Source organism: Pongo abelii, chromosome 1 (genome assembly GCF_028885655.2).
Source record: "Pongo abelii isolate AG06213 chromosome 1, NHGRI_mPonAbe1-v2.0_pri, whole genome shotgun sequence".
Classification (NCBI taxonomy): domain Eukaryota; kingdom Metazoa; phylum Chordata; class Mammalia; order Primates; family Hominidae; genus Pongo; species Pongo abelii.
In genome coordinates, this window is record NC_071985.2 from 9,589,244 (window position 1) to 9,611,686 (window position 22,443).

The window sequence follows — 22,443 nt, forward strand, 5'->3', positions numbered from 1 at the left end:
CATATAAATATACCATAGTTTCTTTATACACTCATTGATTGATGGGCATTTGGGTTGGTCCCACAATTTGGCAGTTGCAAATTGTGCTGCTACAAACGTGGGTGCAAGTATCTCTTTCATATTATGACTTCTTTTTCTCTGGATAGTTACCCACTAGTGGGACTGCTAGATCAAATGAGAGTTCTACTTGTAGTTCTTTAAGGAATCTCCACACTGTTTTCCATAGTGGTTGTACTAGTTTACATTCCCACCAGCAGTGTAGAAGTGTTCCCTCTTCACCACATCCATGCCAACATCTACTGTTTTTTGATTTTTGTATTATGGCCATTCTTGCAGGAGTAAGGTGGTATCATATTGTGGTTTTGATTTGCAGTTCCTTGATCTTAGTGATGTTGAGTATTTTTTCATATGTTTGTTGGTCATCTGTATATCTTGTATATCATGCTTACACATGTCCTCAGCCCCCTTTTTTATGGGATTGTTTGTTTGTTTTTTTCTTACTGATCTGTTTGAGTTTGTTGTAGATTCTGGATATTAGTCCTTTGTCAGATGTATAGATTACAAAGATTTTCTCCCACACTATGGATTGTCTGTTTACTCTGCTGAGAAAGCTTTTTCTGTGCAAAAGCTCTTTTGTTTAATTAAGTCCCAAATATTTTTTGTTTTTATTGAATTTGCTTTTGGGTTCTTGGCAATAAAATCCTTGCCTAAGCCAATGTCTAGAAGGATTTTTCTAATGTTATCTTCCAGAACTTTTATAGTTTCAGGTATTAGATTTAAGTACTTAATCCATTTTGAGTTGGTTTTTTATAAGGCAAGAGATGAGGATCCAGTTTCATTCTCCTACATGTGGCTAGCCAATTATCCCAGCAGCATTTGTTGAAAAGGGTGTCCTTTCCCCAATTTATGTTTTTCTTTGCTTTGTCAAAGATCAGTTGGCTGTAAGTGTTTGGGTTCATTTCTGGGTTCTCTATTCTGTTCCTTTGGTCTATGTGCCTATTTTTATACCAGTACGATGCTGTTTTGGTGACTATGGCCTTATAGTATAGTTTGAAATCAGGTAGTGTGATGTCTCCAGATTTGTTCTTTTTGCTTAGTATTGCTTTGGCTATGCAGGCCTTTTGTTTTGTTTCATATTATTTTTAGAATTTTTTTTCTAATTCTGTGAAGAATGATGGTGGTATTTTGATGGGGATTGTATTGAACTTGTAGACTGCTTTTGGCAGTATGGTTGCTTTCACAATATTGATTCCAGCCATCCATGAGCATTGGATGTGTTTCCATTTGTGTCATCTATGATTTCTTTCAGCAGTGTTTTGTAGTTTTCCTTGTAGAGGTCTTTCACCTCCTTGGTTAGGTATATTCCTAAGTATTTTATTTTATTTTTTGCAGCTATTGTAAAAGGGGTTGAGTTCTTGATTTGAGTCTCTGCTTGGTCGCTGTTGATGTATAGAAGAGATACTGATTTGTGTACATTAATCTTGTATTCAGAAACTTTGCCAAGTTCTTTTATCAGTTCTAGGATCTTTCTGGAGGAGTCTTTAGGGTTTTCAAGGTAAACGATCATATCATCAACAAACAGTGACAGTTTGACTTCCTCTTTACCATTTTGGATGCCCTTTATTTCTTTCTCTTGTTTGATTGCTCTGGCTAGGACTTTCAGTACTATGTTGAAGAGGAGTAGTGAGAGTGGGCATCCTTGTCTTGTTCCAGTTTTCAGAGGGAATGCTTTCAACTTTTTCCTATTCAGTATTATGTTGGCTGTGGGTTTGTCATAGATGGCTTTTATTACATTGAGGTATATCCCTTGTATGCTGATTTTGCTGAGAGTTTTAATCATAAAGGGATGCTGGATTTTGTCAAATGCTTTTTCTGCAACTATTGAGATGATCATGTGATTTTTGTTTTTAATTCTGTTTATGTGGTGTATCACATTTATTGACTTGTGTATGTTAAACCCACTTGATCATGGTGGATTATCTTTTAGATATGCTATTGGATTTGGTTAGCTAGTATTTTGTTAAGGATTTTAGCATCTACATTTGTCAAGGATATCGATCTGTAGTTTTCTTTTTTGGTTATGTCCTTTCTTGGTTTTGGTATTAGGGTGATACTGGCTTCACAGAATGAATTAGGGAGGGTTCCTTCTTTCTTTGTCTTGTGGAATAGCATCAAAAGGATTGGTACCAATTCTTCTTTGAATGTGTGGTAGAATTCTGCAGTGAATCCATCTGGTCCTGGACTTTTTTTTGTTGGTAATTTTTAAATTACCATTTCAATCTCACTGCTTGTTATTGGTCTGTTCAGAGTATCTAATTATTCCTGAATTAAGCTAGGAGGGTTGTATTTTTCCAGGAATTTGTCCATCTCCTCTAGGTTTTCTAGTTTATGTGCGTAAAGGTGTTCATAGTAGCCTTGATTGATCTTTTGTATTTCCGTAGTGTCAGTTGTAATATTTCCTGTTTCATTTCTTAACAAATTTATTTTGATTTTCTCTCTTCTTTTCTTGGTTAATCTTGATAATCGTCTATCAATTTTATTTATCTTTTCAAAGAATCAGCATTTTGTTTCACGTATCTTTTGTATTTTTCTTGTTTGCTTGTTTCAATTTCATTTAGTTCTGCTCTGATCTTGGTTATTTCCTTTCTTCTGCTGGGTTTGGGTTTGGTTTGTTCTTGTTTCTATAGTTACCTGAGGTGTGTCCTTAGAATGTCAGTTCATGCTCTGTCAGTCTTTCTGAAGTAAGCATTTAGGGTTGTGAACTTTCCTCTTAGCACCACCTTTGCTGTATCCCAGAGGTTTTGATAGGTTGTGTCATTACTGTCGTTCAGTTCAAAGAATTTTTTTTTTTTTTTTTTTTTTGAGACAGAGTCTTGCTCTGTCGCCCAGGCTGGAGTGCAGTGGCGCAATCTCAGCTTACTGCAAGCTCCACCTCCTGGGTTCACACCATTCTGCCTCAGCCTCCCGAGTAGCTGGGACTACAGGCACCCACCACCACATCCAGCTAATTTTTTTTGTATGTTTTAGTAGAGACAGGGTTTCACTGTGTTAGCCAGAATGGTCTTGGTCTCCTGACCTTGTGATCTGCCCACCTCAGCCTCCCAAAGTGCTGAGATTACAGGCGTGAGCCACCGCACCCAGCCCAGTTCAAAGAATTTTTTAATTTCCACCTTGATTTTGGTTTTGACCCAATGCTCATTCAGGAGTAGGTTAATTTCCATATATTTGCATTGCTTTGAAAGTTCCTTTTGGAGTTGATTTCCAGTTTTATTCCACTGTGGTCTGAGAGAATGCTTGATATAATTTCAATTTTCTTAGATTTATTGAGGCTAGTTTTATAGCCTATCATATGGTCTATCTTTAGGAAAGTTCCATGTGCTGTTGAACAGAATGTGTATTCTGCGGTTGTTGGATAAAATGTTCTGTATATATCTGTTAAGTCCATTTGTTCCAAGCTATAGTTTAAATCCATTGTTTCTTTGTTGACTTTCTGTCTTAATGACCTGTCTAGGGCTGTCAGTGGAGTACTGAAGTCCCCCACTATTACTGTGTTGCTGTATATTTCATTTCTTAAGTCTATTAGTAATTGTTTTATAAATTTGAGAGCTCCAGTGTTAGGTGCACATATGTTTAGGATGCTGATATTTGCCTGTTGCACAAGGTCTTTTACCATTATATAATGTACCTCTTTGTCTCTTTTAGCTGCTGTTACTTTAACATTTGTTTTGTCTGAAATAAGAATAGCTACCCCTGCCTGCTTTTCATGTCCATTTGCATGAAATGCCTTTTCCACCCTTTTACTTTAAGTTTCTGCTAGTCCTTATGTGTTAGGTGAATCTCCTAAAGGCAGCAGATGGTTGGTGAGTTCTTGTCCATTCTGTGTTTCTGTATCTTTTAAGTGAAGCATTTAGGCCACTTACATTCAAGGTTAGTACTGAAATGTGATGTACTGTTGCATTCATCGTGCTTTTTGTTGTCTGTGTACTTTGTTTTTGTTGTTGTTATTGTTGTTTGTGTTTTTTTTTTCTTTTTAACATGTATTTTTGTTTTATAGGTTCTGTGTCATTTACGCTTTTTTTTCGGGATTTAATTACTTTATTTATTTATTTTTTTAAATTATACTTTAAGTTTCAGGGTACATGTGCACAACGTGCAGGTTTGTTACACATGTATACATGTGCCATGTTGGTGTGCTGCACCCATTAACTCATCATTTAACATTAGGTATATCTCCTAATACTATCCCTCCTCCCTCCCCCCACCCCATAACAGGCCCCGGTATGTGATGTTCCTCTTCCTGTGTCCAAGTCTTCTCATTGTTCAATTCCCACATATGAGTGAGAACATGCGGCGTTTGGTTTTTTGTCCTTGCGATAGTTTGCTGAGAATGATGGTTTCCAGCTTCATCCATGTTCCTGCAAAGGACATGAACTCATCCTTTTTTATGGCTGCATAGTATTCCATGGTGTATATGTGCCACATTTTCTTAATCCAGTCTATCATTGTTGGACATTTGGGTTGGTTCCAAGTCTTTGCTATTGTGAATAGTGCTGCAATAAACATACGTGTTGCAGAAAAGGCCTTTGACAAAATTCAACAACCCTTCATGCTAAAAACTCTCAATAAATTAGGTATTGATGGGACGTATCTCAAAATAATAAAAGCTATCTATGACAAACCCACAGCCATTTATGCTTTAAAGAGGTTCTGTTTTGATATGTTTCCGGGATTTGTTTCAAGATTTAGAGCTCCTTTTAGCAGTTCTTGTAGTGGTGGCTTGACAGTCGCAAATTGTCTCAGCACTGGTTTGTCTGAAAAGACTGTATCTTTTCTTCATATATGATGATTAGTTTTGCCGGATAGAAAATTCTTGGCTGATAATTGTTTTGTTTGAGGAGGCTGAAGATAAGGCCCCAATCCCTTCTAGCTTGTAGGGTTTCTGCTGATAAATCTGCTGTTACTCTGATAGGTTTTCCTTTATTTTCCTTTATAGGTTACCTGGTGGTTCTGTTTCACAGCTCTTAACATACTTTCCTTCGTCTTAACTTTGGATAACCTGATGACAATGTGCCTAAGTGAAGATCTTTTTGCGGCTTTCTACCTCCTGATGGTCGTGGTGGTGGCACCAAGTTCAAGAAGAGCACATGGGATGAGAAACATTATTGAATCTCTCTTTAGAAAATATAATCTTTTACTGAGCCTTGAACAATCAAGTGCCAGTCAACCTTTCCAAGTTTAACTCCAACCTCCAAGCTATTTAAAACTACTTCTTGTAACCTTGCTTATCTCAACAGTCTTTTCTTTGCCTAACATACAGTAAGTGTTCAATATGTGCTTACTGAATTAATAAGGTCATAAATAGCTCCTCCCTCTGCCTGAAATATCTTTTTACACCTATTTTCAAATACTATCCCCTGTGAAAGGCCAGTTCTGACCCTCCTGTTGGAAATATTCTCCCAGGCTGAATAACATTCCTTTCTCTGTACCTCCTTAAAGGCATGAAATAGCACCGAATGATCTCCTAAATCCAGAAGCCAAACCCCTTCTAAATCATGAAATAGTCGGAAGTAACGTATCAATTTGAAGAAATTCACCCTTTATTTCTAGTAACTTACCAATATGCACTTCTACCTTTCAAAGCTGAAAGATACCAGCCTTGAATGAAATTCAATTCAAACAGTTCTCAAGCATCTTCCACATTGCTCAACACTAACAAGATTATAAAAATTAAGGTTCCTGACTGCAAGAGTCTTTAATTTACTAGGAAAGGAGGGCCTACATATAAGGAAGCACACTAAATAAAAAGGAAGCATGCTAAATAAAACAGTTATAGCATACTATAAAGGAGGTGAAGATCAAACAAAGTAGGTCAGATGTATAACTGCATAGTAACTTGCAAATGCCCAGAATCTAGTACTCATTTATTAAAGTTTTATTAGCTAACTGTTCTGTAAAAGAATAAGGGAGAAACGATACATTTTAAACAAAAGTCTTAAAAATTAATTTACACACAAAAGTATATCAGGCTTTGCCAGACACCTACATTCCAGTTCATGATAGTAAGGTAATGTCCATTACAGCATTGATGAACAATTTATTAATCAGTAAGACGAGAGTTTTCTGCTAAGCTCTCAGAAAGTCTATACTTATGGTTTATATTTCCCTATTTTGCTTATTAATAAAGCAAAGTTGTGGTCTTCTGTAGATCCAACTGCCCTTTAGAATGCTTAGATTACACACACACACAAAGATGTAGGATTCATTATCCAGAAATTTAATTTTATTGAAATCAAATTTACTTTTTATGAAATAAACCATTTTTTGCAAGTTATTTTTGCAATTACTAGGTTACTTTAAAAATAAATACAGTGATCATAAAACCCAAGAGTGCACATGAGTAACACTCATATTCAATATGGTAGGTATTTTAAAACCTCTCAATCACAGACATCTTTACAAATTGAATTATTATTCACAGTAAAAACTTTCAAGATTTTGTTTTAGTTCCACCAGGAAAATGCCTTGATATGTACTTATATATGATTAACAAAAAGTTGAATAAAGCAAATATATAATTCCTAAAATTGGTACTGCTCAATATCTGTCTTTGACTGTCAGTTCCCACTACTAGGACCTCAGTGTGGCTCCATTTGCAGCTCCAGGGCTGATATTCAGTTGTCATACATGGGTCTAGCCATACCAACTGGTAAATTATTGTTAGTAAGTTATTGTTATTATTATTTTAAGGGTTTATATTGGTTAATAAATAGCTGCTGATTTGCTCAGGTTTCATAATTGTTCTCTTGCTGCCCAGGTGCCCTGGTTCATATGCTGAGACACTGTATAACTTTCCCCCTGGAGATCTAATGAGTGACATGGCAGATCCCTGCCCCCAGCCATGTCCACTCGGATTTGTTGCTGCCTGTACTGTCTTAATTGTTTTAAATAATTTTCGCATCACCCATACTCAGTTTCTCCTGCTGATCTTCTCAAAGTATTGGCAATGGCCTCATTCCTTACCAGGTTTCACCACTGTTAGTCTGCCCTGGCTTTATACTTCATTTTACCTCTCTTTTATCACCTCTGTGAAATAGAGAGGAGGCACGAAAGAAAAGAAAGCAATAAAAGTGAGTACAGATCTCTCAACCTTTTGTTATTCTTTCAAGAGAGTAACTTGCAGATAAGGAAAGGAAGACCTTGGAACAGATAGTATGATCTACTTCTACTTCATCCAAGTAACGTACTGGGGAAATAGATTGCTCATGAGCTAGCAAAAGAGTGAGAACATGAAAGAAGCACAAAGAGAGACATGAGACCAACATCCTCAGTGTGGTATGGGGCTCAGTGACCCCCCAATCTCTGGCGCTGTGCTGCCCCGTTACCCTCTGCCATTATTACTCTTCATGAAAAATTGCTTACTAATGTACTTATTGATTTACTTTTTCTTTCCAAAGCCAATTAAGCTTGAATGAATATTAATCAATCTTTTTACAGTCTCTGAAGAGCACTGAATAAAATGAAGAGTAATTTCAAAATCAGGATGTGGGGTGCCTAACCCAATTGATAAAAAGAAAGGCCATGCTAATCCTTACCATCCACCAGCAACGATCTTCCAAAAATGCTGTCCCTCTTTGGCATTCCTTAAAATAACATGTCTCTCTAAATTTACTCTCCAGAAACATAGTTCTGGTTACTATTTTCAATAGATCCTACTTGGGAATATCAATGCAACTGTATTTTCTGGGTCTGTCTAGTTAATTTACCATGCATCCAACCTAAAATACTTCTTACTATAAGCATAAGAGGTCTAGTTTAGTGTCTGTGTATGCATATACACATAGGAGGACTGGCTGGGAAAGTGAGATTTCCAAAGGCAATTGTTGAGGTAGGGAAATGCATTTGGTAGCAGCTCTCCTCAGCAGAGAACATCATAGATGCAACCAAACAGGACCCTGACTGCAGAAAGTTAAAAACAACAAAATTCTTTTTAAAAACCTTCAGACTATACACATATGGTATACACATTAAACTTGTATAAAGTTACGTTCAAAATATATCATCCATGTTGGAGAAGTACAAGATATCAGTACAAGAAATTGCCTAAGATTAGTTCCTGGTATAATCTGGAGATGAATGAGACAAAGGTTGTCATTGGAGATACAACCGCATAATATATATAATTATACACACACACACACACACACTAGAATTACTAGCACACACTAGATATTTCCTGTATAAATAGGTAGATGATAGATATTATATCAGTTATTGTACAATTATCTTCTTCAGTCTTTAAAATAATCTGCAAGATAGATATTATATATATTTAACAAATGAGGAAACTTGGGATTACAGAGATTAAATAAACTCATAAAACTGGCAAGTATAGGAGTGGAATTTTACAGAGGCGATTGGTTTAGCCTCTCCAAATCTTGATTTTTTGCATGTAAAATGGGGTTCATAATATCCATCCAATGGCCAGTTCCTGCCAGACTATACTCAGATAATACCATTATGCCATTTTCATCTGGTTTGCCCCCTCAGTCATTTCTGCATCTATATGTTCAAGAAAAAAAAATAAATAGAGAGACATCAGCCAATAAGGAGTGGTAAAAGTATTATTTTAGATAAACCAATGAAAGAGACTGACTGTCCTCAGGTTTCAACATAGCACAGACTTAAGCTTTAGATACCAGGAACAGAGAAGTTGCTACCGAATTCCTGGTCCCTCTGGCCTCCCAATGATAGTAGGTATGCTTTCTACCCCTTTGCCCTTGTAATTCTAGTTACTTTATAGGCTGCTAAAAGTAGGGAGAAGGAAATACAAAATGAATTCTAGAAGAGAGTATGCTTGCCTTTGAATAGAAGAAAGAAAATCAAGATGGGTGTGCAGGAATGAACAATAACAGTAATAATAACTAATATATATTGAGTGCTTACTAAACGCTGGGAACTTTATAGGGATTTGATGATTTCTTCCTCACAATAGCAATTGTTATTACCATCCCCATTCTATAACGGGAAAGCAAAGCTGACTGTTTAAGTAACTAGGGTGAGATCTCACAGCTGGTGAGGAGCAGGACCCTGTTCAAAGAGAGGAAGGCTGGCTCTCAAATGTGAACTACCTGTGCTTAAGCCACACCTGATCTCCATTCCACTGTAACCTCAGAGAGCATAAATCCCACTGCAGTATAGGTCAGGAGAAGTAAACACAAGCATTTTAGGGCTTGAACTGAGAGAGTGGCTCAAAGAAGGGGTAGCTGAATTTGCACTTGAAGGAGTGGAGGGAAGGACTGTAGGCTAAAAGGAAAGCTAATTAGAGGGAAGATAGATAAAGCAAGAGGTCCACATGCCAGCCTGCTCTTTTGACATTGGCTTTTTGCCTAACAGTTGGTGCTTTAATGTGGGGAATACCCAAACGCCTACATGGATTTCAATGACCTCAATTCTAAGGATGTTGGTGTGACCCTCCTTTTTGTGGGTTTCACAACTGATGGAAACAATTATAATATTTGAAGCAACCAAACACTTGAACCCTGTACCCAATATGTGAATTTTGAAAAGTTGTAAGCATAGAGTTCAAGAATTTCATTTTCCATTGGAATAAAAACTGGGATATGAGGAAGGGACTTAGTACAGTCAGAAATGTACAATGGAGTGCTGAAAAATGTTAAAGAATTCTTCAATACAAGGATGACTGGAAAGGAAGACCCAAAGGAACCAGGTCAAATATATCATTTTTTTCTTATGGAAGAATGATTCTCCAGAGGGAGAAAGAGATGAAGTATATACACCATGGAATACTATGCAGCCATAAAAAGGAATGAGGTCATGTCCTTTTCAGGAACATGGATGAAGCTGGAAACCATTATCCTCAGCAAACTAATGCAGGAACAGAAAACCAAACACTACACGTTCTCACTTACAAGTGGGAGCTGAACAATGAGAACACATGGACACAGGGAGGGGAACATCACACACTGGAGCCTATCGGGGAAGGCTGGGTTGGGGAGAGCATTAGGGAAAAGAACTAATGCATGCTTGGCTTAATAACTAGATGATGGGTTGATAGGTGCAGCAAACCACCAGGGCATATATTCAACTATGCAATAGACCTGCACATCTTGCACATGTATTCTGGAATATAAAAAATAAATAAAAAATAAAAGCAAGCCATGTGTAAAAAAAAAAAAAGTCTGAACTATATACACATTTTTGCTAAGTTGTTTAGGTTTAGGTGTTTTTTATGTATGTATCTTCACACATATATTCAATATTAAGTTGTCTACTGAAGTGCACATAGTGCAGATTTGAGGTAGGAGATCAGTAGGACTTGTTTTTTGGTCACAACTCTGCTGACCAAAACAGGATTTGGTCCCTAGGCAATGAAGTGAAGAAATCAAATTGGCAGGAACCAGCAGAGGGCAATGAAAGCCATCTCTAGCTGCTCTCATTGCTCTTTAGCATAAAACATTCCCACTAGCATCATGACAGTTTACAAATGCCATAGCAACAACCAGGAAGTTATCACCCCATTCCACAGCCATGACCCAGAAGTTGCCGCTTCTTTCCTAGAAAGTTCTAAATAATGCATCCCTCAATTTGAATTAACCTGCCTTTGAATTTACATGTAATTAAAAGTGAATATAAGTAAGTATAAATACAGTTGCCAAGAGCCCATACATTACCAAATCTGGGCACATTGCCTGTGAGTTAGCCCTGCTCTGCAAGGAGTAGTAATGTTCAATAAAAGATTGCTGTCTCATATTACTGGCTCACCCTTGAATTCTTTCCTGGTGAATTCTTTCCTGTGTAAAGCCAAGAACCCTCCTGGGCTAAGCCCCAATTTTGAGACCTGCCTTTCCTGCATCAGGTTCAACTGGGCAGAAGTGTAGTTTTATCATTTGTATATAGTTTGTATTTAAGAACTATTGGGCATTAATAAAAAGCAGTGCTTTGACAAGCTGCCTTCAACTGAGCATCAATAATGCGTAGGGTCTGAATTCTCATTCTTCCTTATATGTAGTTCCAAGTAGGGGATTTTAATTTTCTGCTCAGTCAGAGCTTGCTAATTAAATACAAAACTCTTGCTTTATCAGCCTTACTGCTTTTGAGATTCCTATTGTGTGCTTGGCAGCCTATGCAATATGTTTTAATACTATTATTTTTAAAAAGTTTTCAAGAAACAATACAAATAAATGTTCATCTCATAAATATGCGATAAGAACATCTTCCCACAGATTAATTTAGCAAAAATATTTTTAGTAAAGGATGTATAATTTTTCAGAAAAATTCATCTGATAGAGTTTTGATAAAAAGTGGCAACCTGCCAAGTGAAGCCTGGTCTATTGTGTCTAGTTTACCAACAAAACACACAGTTCTTCTAATAGGAGCCTAGGATCTTCTAGATAGATCCTGGAGACCTGCCTGACAACAGTTATTGGTCAACCTGTGTGAATCTACATGAAAGGTACTAATGTATCAGCAATGAATAACTTCACCAATTGTATATTTCTAGTATTTAATTATATTAAAAGAAACAATTCCTCAGAGTGTTTTGCTTTTAATATTAGTTTTTTCCTTGCAAAAATCTTTCCCTTACTGGAAAAATACTAAATCTGTGGCCTAACTTCAGTTTAGCTACAGTCTTAAGCTGTGCAAGTTTACTGATGTTTTTGAATCTCAGTTACTTCACCTGTAAATGGAGGAACTTGCAGTGCTAAGCTGTCAGGATTATTACATTTCTTAAGCAGTATAATATTGAAGTTTTAGTCTTCTCAGATGAATTTTGGACAAATGAAGAGTAAGACAAAAGAATCAGCCTATGAAAGCCTTGATCATCCTGAGTACTGATGAAAATTGGCCTGGAGAATGGGTAGATGGAGATCAATTTCACTTACCTTGTTGCAGGCAGCAATGGACTGGGTAGGTTCCCTCTTCCAGGGCAATGCTTTACACCTAAGTTCAGAGCCTTGCCCAAAGCAGCAAAGTCCTTCTTTCTGCAGACAGAGAAAAAAGACGGTCCCTCAGCAGAGCATGCAAGGTTATTCTGCTCAGATTTCTTATCAGCTGAGTTCGTCCTCAGCTGCGTGTGTGGGAAGAGTGAGAGAGTACAGTAAGGCCAGGAATGTTGGGGTAAAAGTGTCTCCCAGGAAATCAGGAATAGGGAAAAAGCATTTTCCTCTGTTTCCTGCCATATCCACTAGGAGGAAGGAGGACCAGTGTTTAGATCAGTGGGTAAATCCTATTTAGATAAAGCACACTTTTGCATGGAAGCTAAAATGTTTCCTTTGCCATGAAGGCTCTCTGTGAGCAATGAAGCATAGGTATAACAAAGATACTTCAAAGGTACCAGAGGTTGAGTTTAATATCTTACAAAATCTACCTACTATGGGAAGAAAGGGGTCATAACAGAGAATGTGGGAAAAGTTTTCAAAGGAGAAGAGCAAGAAGTTCATGAGGAAAGACAGAGCTCTCTAGGTAGGTAGGTAGGTATCTGCTGACTTTTTGGAAGTAAAAAGCAATATTGCTGGATGGCTAGAAACATATACTTAGCCAGGGCTCAAGTTTTTGTTCTGTACTTACAAGCTATGTGTGTGTGCTTCCACAAGTTATTTGACATCTTAATATCTTTGAGAGTCAGTTTCCCCATGGCCAAAATGGATCATTACACATTTTACCTCATACAGCCAAATTGTGAATTAAATAAATTAATACACATCATACCTTGGGATTAGTGTCTGGCCCACAGTAGTGTGTGAGTGTTAACTAATATTTGGTGTTGTACTTGCTTCACAATAACTACTCTGAGCTCCCCTGCACGTGGCTTTCAAAACAACCCAGAAGGGTTCAGAAGGCAAAGAGTAAGACTGAGTTTAAAAAGCAATAGAAACAGCACTGTTGATTGGAATGTACATTATTATAGCCATTGCGAAAAACAGCATGGAGTTTTCTCAAATAAAACTAAAAATAGAACTACCATATGATCCAGCAATCCCACTATGGGCTACATATCCAGAGGAAATGAAGTCAGTATGTCCAAGAGACATCTGCCTTCCTATGCTTATTGTGGCACTATTCACAATAGCCAAGATATAGAATCAACGTAATTGTCTAACAGTGCGTGAAGGGCTACAGAAAATGTGGTATATATAATGGAATACTATCTAGCCATGAAAAGGAATAAAATTCTGTCATTCATGGCAACATGGAGCTTGGAGAAGATTCTGTTAAGTAAAGTAAGCCAAGCACAGAGACATAAACACCACATGCTGTCATTCATATGTGGGAGCTAATAAAGTTAATCTCTTAGACCTACAGAACAGAACAGTGGTTACTGAAGGCTGGGAGGGGTAGTGGGTGGGAAGATAGCCAGAGGTTGGTTAATAGATATAAAAGTGCAGCTAGATAGGAAGAATAAGTTCTAGTGTTCTACAGCACTATAGGGTGACTATAATAAAACAATTTATTGTATATTTTTACATAGCTAGAAGAGCAGATCTGGAATGTTCTCAACACAAAGACATGATAATGTCTGATGTGATGGAAATGCTAATGTGGACGGATGGATGTGGGCATTACACACTGTATAAATGTACGGAAATATCACACTGTATCCCATTAATATGTATAATTATGATGTGTGAATTAAAAACAATAATAATGGGTCAGGAGCCACAGCTCATGCCTGTAATTCCAGCACCTTGGGAGGCCAAGGGGAGAAATCACTTGAGCCCAGGAGTTTGAGACCAGCCTGGGCAACATGGCAAAACCCCATGTCAACAAAAAATATAATAATTAGCCCAGAATGGTGGTGCACATCTGTAGTCCCAGCTACTTGGGAGGCTGAAGTGGAAGTCAGCCCCGGAAGAATGAGGCTGCAGCGAGCTGTGATGGCACCACTGCCCTCCAGCCTAGGTGACAGAGTGAGACCCTGTCTCAAATAAATATAAAATAAATAAATAATAAATACAAAATTAGCTGAGCTTGGTGACACATGCCTGGGGTCCCAGCTACCCAGGTAGCTGAGGCCAAAGGATTGCTTGAGGCCAGTAGTTCCAGACTGCAATGAGCTATGATTGCGCTTCTGACTGGGAGACAGAGTAAGACCCCATCTCAAAAAATAAATAGTAATAATAATATAATACTAATAAAAGAAACAGAACGTATTCAATTCAAGAGATATTTACTAATCATTAGGTCTTGTGCTTGATACTGCAAGTGTTCACAGTCCTTATTTCTGAGAAGCTTCTACTTCTAATAGAGACAGACCAGTGAACAGACCATTACAGAGAAGGAGGATCCCAAGGTCTCTTCCACTGAGACTTGACCTTTGTTTGCTCCTTTCACTTATTTCATAAATAAATTTAGAAACATTGTAATATGACTAGATCTTTCAGCCAAAGAGCACTCTTCAGCAGTGCTTAACATATACACAACTGCCACATGTACATAAGACATTCATTTACTCCTGAGGTCATACAAATGAAAACCAGAACTGCCAACTTTGAAGTCACAATCAATCAGGAATTGATGAAGCAGCAAAAGAAATACTACTTTTAGCTAACATTATCGAGCACTTACTATGTACTCATACTAAATAGTATGCAACATTTGTCTATGTCCTTAAGCCTCCAAACTACCCTACGATACAATTATTTTCATATTTGCAGAGAGACTAGATAACTTGCTGAAGTTCCCACAGTGAGTAGGGGAAGAGCCAGGACCTGAATCCAGGTAGTCTATTGTTAACATCTGCTCTCTTTAGCACTACCCTCTACTGCATAGGAAGAGGTCAGAACAGATTATTTTTTCCTCCTTCTTCCCATGAGAACTGTCCATATACCTATCCAGAAACAAAGCCAGAGCAATCCACCATGACTTATCAACAAAACATTTCCATAAGTTCTGGATACATGCATCAGAACATGAATATATCGTACACTAGTTCCTCGAATTTAAGAAAATGGAATAAAGTAAATGGCCTAATTGCAAGTTATTTTTGGTAATAATGGCCATATATGTCCCCAAGATATTCTTAAAGCCCCCCGAAATAGCAAAAAACATAAAGTATCACTAACTAATCATCTATGACTGATATAAATAGATGATCAGCTCACTGAAGGCAAAAGCTATCCTGTTCCTCTACCTAACTCATGCCTTCCACAAGATAGGTATTGAAACCTTGTTGAAAATGTGTAAAGGGTTAGATGACATTCATTACAGCTATGTAAGTGATACCAAGAATGAGAAATGAAGATGTTCCTAACTGATCCCCCAATTTTTTTTTTTTGAGACAGAGTCTCGCTCTGTCGCCCAGGCTGGAGTGCAATGGCGCGATCTCAGCTCACCTCCGCCTCCCAGGTTCAAGCGATTCTCCTGCCTCAGCCTCCTGAGTAGCTGGGATTACAGGCACGTGTCCCCACGCCCGGCTAATTTTTATATTTTTAGTAGAGACAGGTTTTCACTATGTTGGTCAGGCTGGTCTCGAACTCCTGACCTCATGATCTGCCTGCCTTGGCCTCCCAAACTGCTGGGATTACAGGCGTGAGCCACCGCACCTGGCCCCCAAATTTTTTCTTACACAAAAAGAAAGACTTGCAATTTTTATCCTGCCTTTCTCTAGCTGCAGAAGATCGAGAAGTTTGAAAATCCTTATTTGTAACCAGATTTTTATTGCAAAAGTAGCATATAAATATAGCTGAAAATATATAGACAGGTATAAATTTCAAACCTTCCCAAACTTTCTCCTAACCTATTTTCTAGAAGTAACTACTGACATTAGTTTCTTAACAATTCTTATGGAATTTTATGCATACAAAATGCCTAACAATTTATACAGGGGAAATTGTAAATTAAGTACAGTATATGCTGTACTTTCTTCCCTTTACATTGTGAAGGTTGTCTTATACCTGTATCAACATCTACAAAACCATCTAATTCCTTTTTTTTTTTTGAGAAGGAGTCTCGCTCTGTCACCCAGACTGGAGTGCAGTGGCGCGATATCGGCTCACTGCAAGCTCTGCTTCCCAGGTTCACACCAATCTCCTGCCTCAGCCTCTCAAGTAGCTGGGACTACAGGCACCACACCCAGCTAATTTTTTGTATTTTTAGTAGAGACGGGGTTTCACTTTGTTAGCCAGGATGGTCTCGATTTCCTGACCTGATGATCTGCCCGCCTCGGCTTCTCAAAGTGCTGGGATTACAGGCCTGAGCCACCCATGCCTGGCCCATCTAATTCCTTTTTAATTGCTTTAATTCCACAATAGAGATTTACTATAATTCAGTTGGTCCTCTATTAATGAACATTCTGGTTGTGTTCACTGTAATAATACCTTCTGTACTTCTGCTAATACATAAGTAGGAAATCATTCCAGGAGGGGAATTTGACTTTTAGGAGGAGTTAAAGGTTATGTACATTTCATAAATACTTTTAAGCATGTATGTATGTTGGTAACAAGCATCTTGCATGTTAGTATGTTGGCAGGTAATTAGCCAAATGCCTACCCATGAGTTTGCACCAATTTACACTCTCACAAAGAGACTATGAGAGGACCCATTTACCAACACCCTTAGTATACTGGGCATTAACAAACTTGTTGATCTTTGCAAATCAGTGTGTCTTATTTTAATATTCATGTCTTTATTGAGTCATGCGGTTGAGTTTTACATGATTATTGACTATTCCTTTAAATGTGAACTGTTTATTGCCTAATTTTCTATTGGGTAGTTTGTATTTATCTCTCTTTTAAGGACATTTTTCCTTTTTCCGTCTTTGTGTTTTTTTTTTTTTGCAAATATTATCCAAGCATATTTTTGTCATTTGACTTTGTATTTTTAGTAGCACAGCTTTTTTTCTATAAAAAGCAATACAATTTTTCCCTTATACATGAAGATTTATACATTTGATATGATTGAAAAAAATCATACTATCTTGGATTCATTTTCTTATTATCCTTGTAAGCACTTCAACATTTTATTGTTATCTTGATTGGAATTGCAATGTAGTCATAAATAATTGACATTTTCACAATACCAAATCTCCCTATCTAAAAACTTGCCATTGTATTGCCAAAGATTCAGCTTTTTTTTTTAATCTCAAAGTGAAGTCTGAAGTGTTTGGTTTTTTTACATGTTTCTGACTGAACTTATTGCTAGGTATTCTATACATTTTGTTCCTACTGTACATGGAGGCTTTTCTCCCAAAATCTAAGTGTTAATTTCCTGTGTACCTTAAAACTACTAAATTCTGAACAATTTTTTAAAGTAGACCATGTACTAAATTCTACTCTGTTTTTCACTTATTTTCAAGGGGTTTTCTGCTTTACTAAAGACTATATTACCTGAAAATAATGATATAATATTATACTGAATTTGAAAAACGAATAATATTTTTATTAGGGGTTTCAATGTACCTATCATGCACAAAAATCCTAAAAATAGCTTTGGCTTGTCTTACTTTAATGTCTTAAACAAGGGACTTTTCCTCCATCTATTTGAATCTACTGACTGAACAAAATTCTACCTATTTTGGCTATGCTTTTCTATATCAAGTTTCATATGCAAGTGGAAGAAAGAATAGCACAAATATAACAAGAATTTAATCTGTTCTGCATCAGCTTTTATTGCTTCTCTCAATAAGTTCTATCTAGAAATTGGAATTGCAATAAATGTCAAAATCTAGGAAATTTAGTGACATAGAGCAAATGGTTCTTCATATTTTCATTCAATAAATATTACTGAATGCAAGGATATAAAGATGAACAACATTTGGCCCCGTCCAGGAAATTGTCACCTTTAAGAAGGTAACCTTTCCATTACTGTATGCAGCAGTAGAGGGCGGTGCCACAGGTAATCAGAAACAAAGTTTCTGGTGATGGTGATGAGGAAGCATCAGAGAGCAGAAAGTTCAGGAACACAGAGGTAGGGGAAGATATTCTAAATCAAGGGTTGGTAAACTACAGCTTATGAGCCACCTGTTTTGTAAATAAAGTTTCATTGGAACACAATCACACTCTTTCATTTACCTGGTTTGGCTACTTTCACATTACAACCACAGAGGTGAGTAGTTGCAAGGAGGTCATATGGCCTGCAGAACCTAAAATATTTACTATTTGGTTCTTCAAATAAAGTTTGCCAATTCTGTTTCTAAATTGTGTCGTGATCAAGTTCCCACAGACAGAAAAGAACTCAACATTTTCTATTGTTCTTTTATGTATGGGCAGGGATCAGGGGATGATGGCTGAAAGTAAAAGGGACTGACACTGGATGGGGTTTGTGGCGGTAAAGTTGAGAGCTAAGAAAAAACGATCCCCTTGTCCCCAGAAGGCACTATGATAAATGAAGACTGAAGCAAAGGACAGACCACAGCCAGAGTAAATCCTTGAACACTAGGCTAAACAGTTTAGGTTGCATCTGATAGCAAGAGAGATTTATAGATATTGCTAGAGGGCATAATCAATATAGAAACTGAGAATGACAAACCTGATGTTCAAGCATTTGGAAAGAGAAACATGGGAACCCGTGTGTGGGGACGTTGCTTACAGTTTTGTTTCCCAAGCACTCTGTAAGGTGTCCAGCCTACAGTGAGCACACCAAATTTCTCTCCTGCAATGAATAAAAACAGCAGAGCTATTGCATTAGTTCAGGAGTAAGTTAATGAGAGTACCCCTAGGTAAGTGCTTGGTGGAGACAGAAAGGGAAAACTAATTTTGAGACAATTATAAAGAAACAATCAGACCGTACCTACCAATACTAAATAATTTGAAAATAACATTACAAGGAGTATGGTAGACCACTGACTGACAGGAAACATTAGGTGGAAGAACAATCTTCTAGTGTTGACAGAGTACTCCGTTTAGCATTGCTGAGGTCAAGTTCTAGGAGAGATCAAAAGGGCTCACTGAAAATTTACATCACGCAGTGGCAAATACAGAGCTAGAGAGGGTTCAAGGCAAAAATCTAAGTAAGGAAACCTCACAGGTGACATAACATGTTTTGGGGAGGCAATCTTTAAGATCAAGAGATTTCAAGTGAAAACCTTTTGCCTCTTTTCTCTTAAAATAATAGGGAGCCAGGTGTGATGGCTCATGCCTGTAATCCCACCACTTTGAAAGGCCAAGGAGGAATGCTTAAGGCCCGGAGTTCAAGACTAGCCTGGGCAATATAGCGAGACCCTCATCTCTACAAACATTTACAAAATTAGCCAGGTGGTGGTATGTACCTGTGGCCCCAGCTACTTGGGAGGATTGCTTGAGCCCAGAAAGTTGAGGCTGCAGTGAGTCATGATCGCACCACTGTACTCCAACCTGGGTAACAGAGAAAGACCCTGTCTCAATAATAATAATAATGAGATTGTGCCAATATTGTACCCTGTTCATGTGTGATGCTGACAATCGTGAGCTGAGTAGGGTCTCCCCTTTGGGATGGCTGGATTCCCAGTGTGCCACAGCCCCCACCGTCCCCTGATGCCTTCCCAACACTGAAGCCAAGTGTCATTTGCAGTTTATCATTGAGCTGGAATTTACATTTTTCCTTAGTAGAGAAATAGTTTCTGTTCCCTCACGAAGATCATAATAAATAAGAGAAATGTTCAGCAAAAATCAACTTAACTTCAAGATCTCCATAAATATAGGGATATCCTGTCTTCCTCCATCCAACAAATTTAGACTGGTGAAAGTATAGGCTTATAAAAATGTATGAACTGGAGTTTACTTATAATATTTCCTGTTACATGAGAAAGTTTTATGTTATAGAAGCCTTTGTTATAAGATCCCTTTCAACTTTCCCCTTGCTTCCTCAGAGCACAGCTGCCCAAGGACAGAAGATGTACATGGTGTGTACTCTGTGCCACTGGCTCTGACATATGTCAATGTGGGCTGGGAGTGCCCCTACACAACGCCCACCACTGTCTTGTTCCCACGTTTCACTTTATTTTTCAAAAATAATTTTTAGAGACAGGATTTGCTCTGTTGCCCAGACTGGAGTGCAGTGGTGCCATCATACCTCACTGCAGCCTGAAACTCCAGGGCTCAAGTGATTCTCCCACCTTAACCTCGTGAGTAGCTGGGACAACAGTCACACACCACCACACCTAGCTGTTTCTTCCATTCTAATAACAGTGTTCTACACTGTTGGAGTTATATCCTGGTGATGTGGTTTGGATATTTTTCCCTCCAAATCTCATGTTCCAATGTAATTTCCAAGGTTGGAGGTGTGGCCTGGTGGGAGGTACTTTATCATGGGGGCAGTTCCCTCATGAATGGCTTATCACCATCCCCTTGGTGATGAGTGAATTCTCATTCAGTTAGTTCATGGGATACCTGGTTGTTTAAAAGAGTATGGCACCTCCTCTCTCTCTTGATCCTGCTCTCACCAAGTGATATGCCTGCTCTTGCTTCACCTTCCATCATGACTGTGAGCTTTCTCAGGCCCTCGCCAGAAGCTGAGCAGATGGTGGTGCCATGCTTGTACAGTCCGCAGAACCATGAATGATTAAACCTCTTTTCTCTATAAATTACTCAGTCTCAGGTATTCCTTTATAGCAACACAAGAAAGAACGAATACACCCAGAAACATTTTAAAATAAAGATCTTTTGGAGATCTTGAAGAAAAATTTCAAAGCTGAAAAGACTACACACTTACTTCGTTAATAGCATTATGTTTTTCAACAAAGTCCATTGTGGTTAAATTACTGTTTTCCTTCCTGTACAAAATAAGCTTCCAAGAGAAAGGTAGCCAAATTCATAACTGTGCTAGAAGGAGACAACAATATCCTAGTTGTGTATAATCCACACTTGCTGCAATACCAAATTATCATCTTAGCCTATTTAAGGATACTCAGAAAGAGGAGCGGTTTGCCAACAACCTGGTTAAGTAGATGGGGAAGAGTCATAATTTGTCTCTACTTTATTAACACCACTTTCTGTTTACTTAGACTCTGTCTCTGAGGTGCTCAAATAATTTTTCAGACAGTATCCTATTAAACTCTAGCTACGTAGGTGGCAGCATTTCAGATTAAATTATCTCTCAGTCACTTCCTCATTAAAAAAGAAAAAAAGATGTCAAGCATATGACAAAGCATCTTGTCAAAATGATTTCACAGTTGAAAAAGCCTTGCAGAAGAAGGGCAAACTACTTCTAGTTGCTCCTGTAAACCCACTCTTTGGAGGGACAACCATTTTAGGCTCCTTGAGCTCAGTCTTATAGGGAAGTCCAATAGTGAACAGCCTCTTCCAGGACTGTACACAGGAAATGGAGAACCAAAACTGGGAATCCAAGAACAGCATGATTTGCTAATTTCACATAAGCTACAGAAGAGCTGTTTGGAATTCCAATGAGAGCTCTGACAATGAGAGCTTCTTAACAGTCTTCTACTGGGACAACATTTCTGAACCTCATCTTAGTAAATCATTAATATCTTCCTGTACAATGAAGGTTAGAATAATTAGAATGTAGAAAATGTAGAAAGAATGTGAAGTAATTTTTTCAAACACTTTATCAAGTCTGTTAATTAGGCTATTTTAAACTAGTGTCCTCAAATTATCCCTTTTCCTCTTCATATTTATTTCAGATGGTGATGAACCCAAATCAAAAAGCAACTCTAAAGAGATCCATTTGATTCAAATAGTGTCTTTTACAAACTCGATTGTGAAATCAGAAGCGAATAGCACAGTGGCTTTCCAGCGCAAGAAGAGAGAGAGCAAAATGCTTTAGAAGTATAAGAATACAGTAAAATGTTAAAGGCATATCAAAATTTCCGAGGCATTTAGTTTCATGTAAACAAAGATGAAATACCATAAATTCTTATCATATTATTCATTCAATCATTTGACAAATATTTTCTGACAGTCTACTAATTTCCAGCCACTAAGCTAGGTACTGGCTATAATGGATAAATATGAAAGATATGATACAAAACCATATGAAATTTACAGTCTAAGAAAGAACATAGACAAACCAGCCATTGCAATTCAGTGTAATAAGAGAATTCTACAGTTGAGAGCTAGGTAGGAGTAACCTAGGTATGGGAAGTCAGAGAAGGCTCCCTGGAGGAAGTGGTATATTAATAATCTGAGATACTATGAGTGACTGGGGGTTAGGCAGGTGAACTGACAGTGAGGAGAAGAGTAGGGATGTGACAGGTATTCTAGGCATTAAGGTTATCTTGTTTTTGCTGATGAAAGAAACCGTAGCTCAACCAGAATATTTGGCTTGGAAAGAGTAGAAGCTTGAAAACTCTTTTGGCTTCCAGTCTTGTGGGTGCTTTTCTCCCCTAAAGAGCCACAGTCCCATCACAGTTGCATGTCCATGTGGACAGAAGTTTCAAAAAAAAGTCATGCAGAAAAGAGACATGATATATTCAACAGTAGTGTGTGAAAATGCTTGTTCTATGAGTAAGCAGAGTGGCTCATAAAAGCATGTGGGTGTCTCTGGGCTGTT

At 37.8% G+C, this 22,443-nt stretch overlaps 1 protein-coding gene across 7 annotated transcripts in view; it reads right to left on the minus strand.

Moving 5' to 3' along the window:
* CHRM3 (cholinergic receptor muscarinic 3) overlaps positions 1-22,443 on the minus strand; it is a 521,055-nt gene that overhangs the window by 401,982 nt on the left and 96,630 nt on the right. For 4 of the 7 annotated variants that reach the window (XM_054522278.1, XM_054522417.1, XM_054522224.1 and 1 more), the window contains one exon: positions 11,904-12,002. The gene's annotated coding sequence lies outside the window, so the exon portion shown is untranslated. 7 annotated transcript variants of the gene reach the window in all.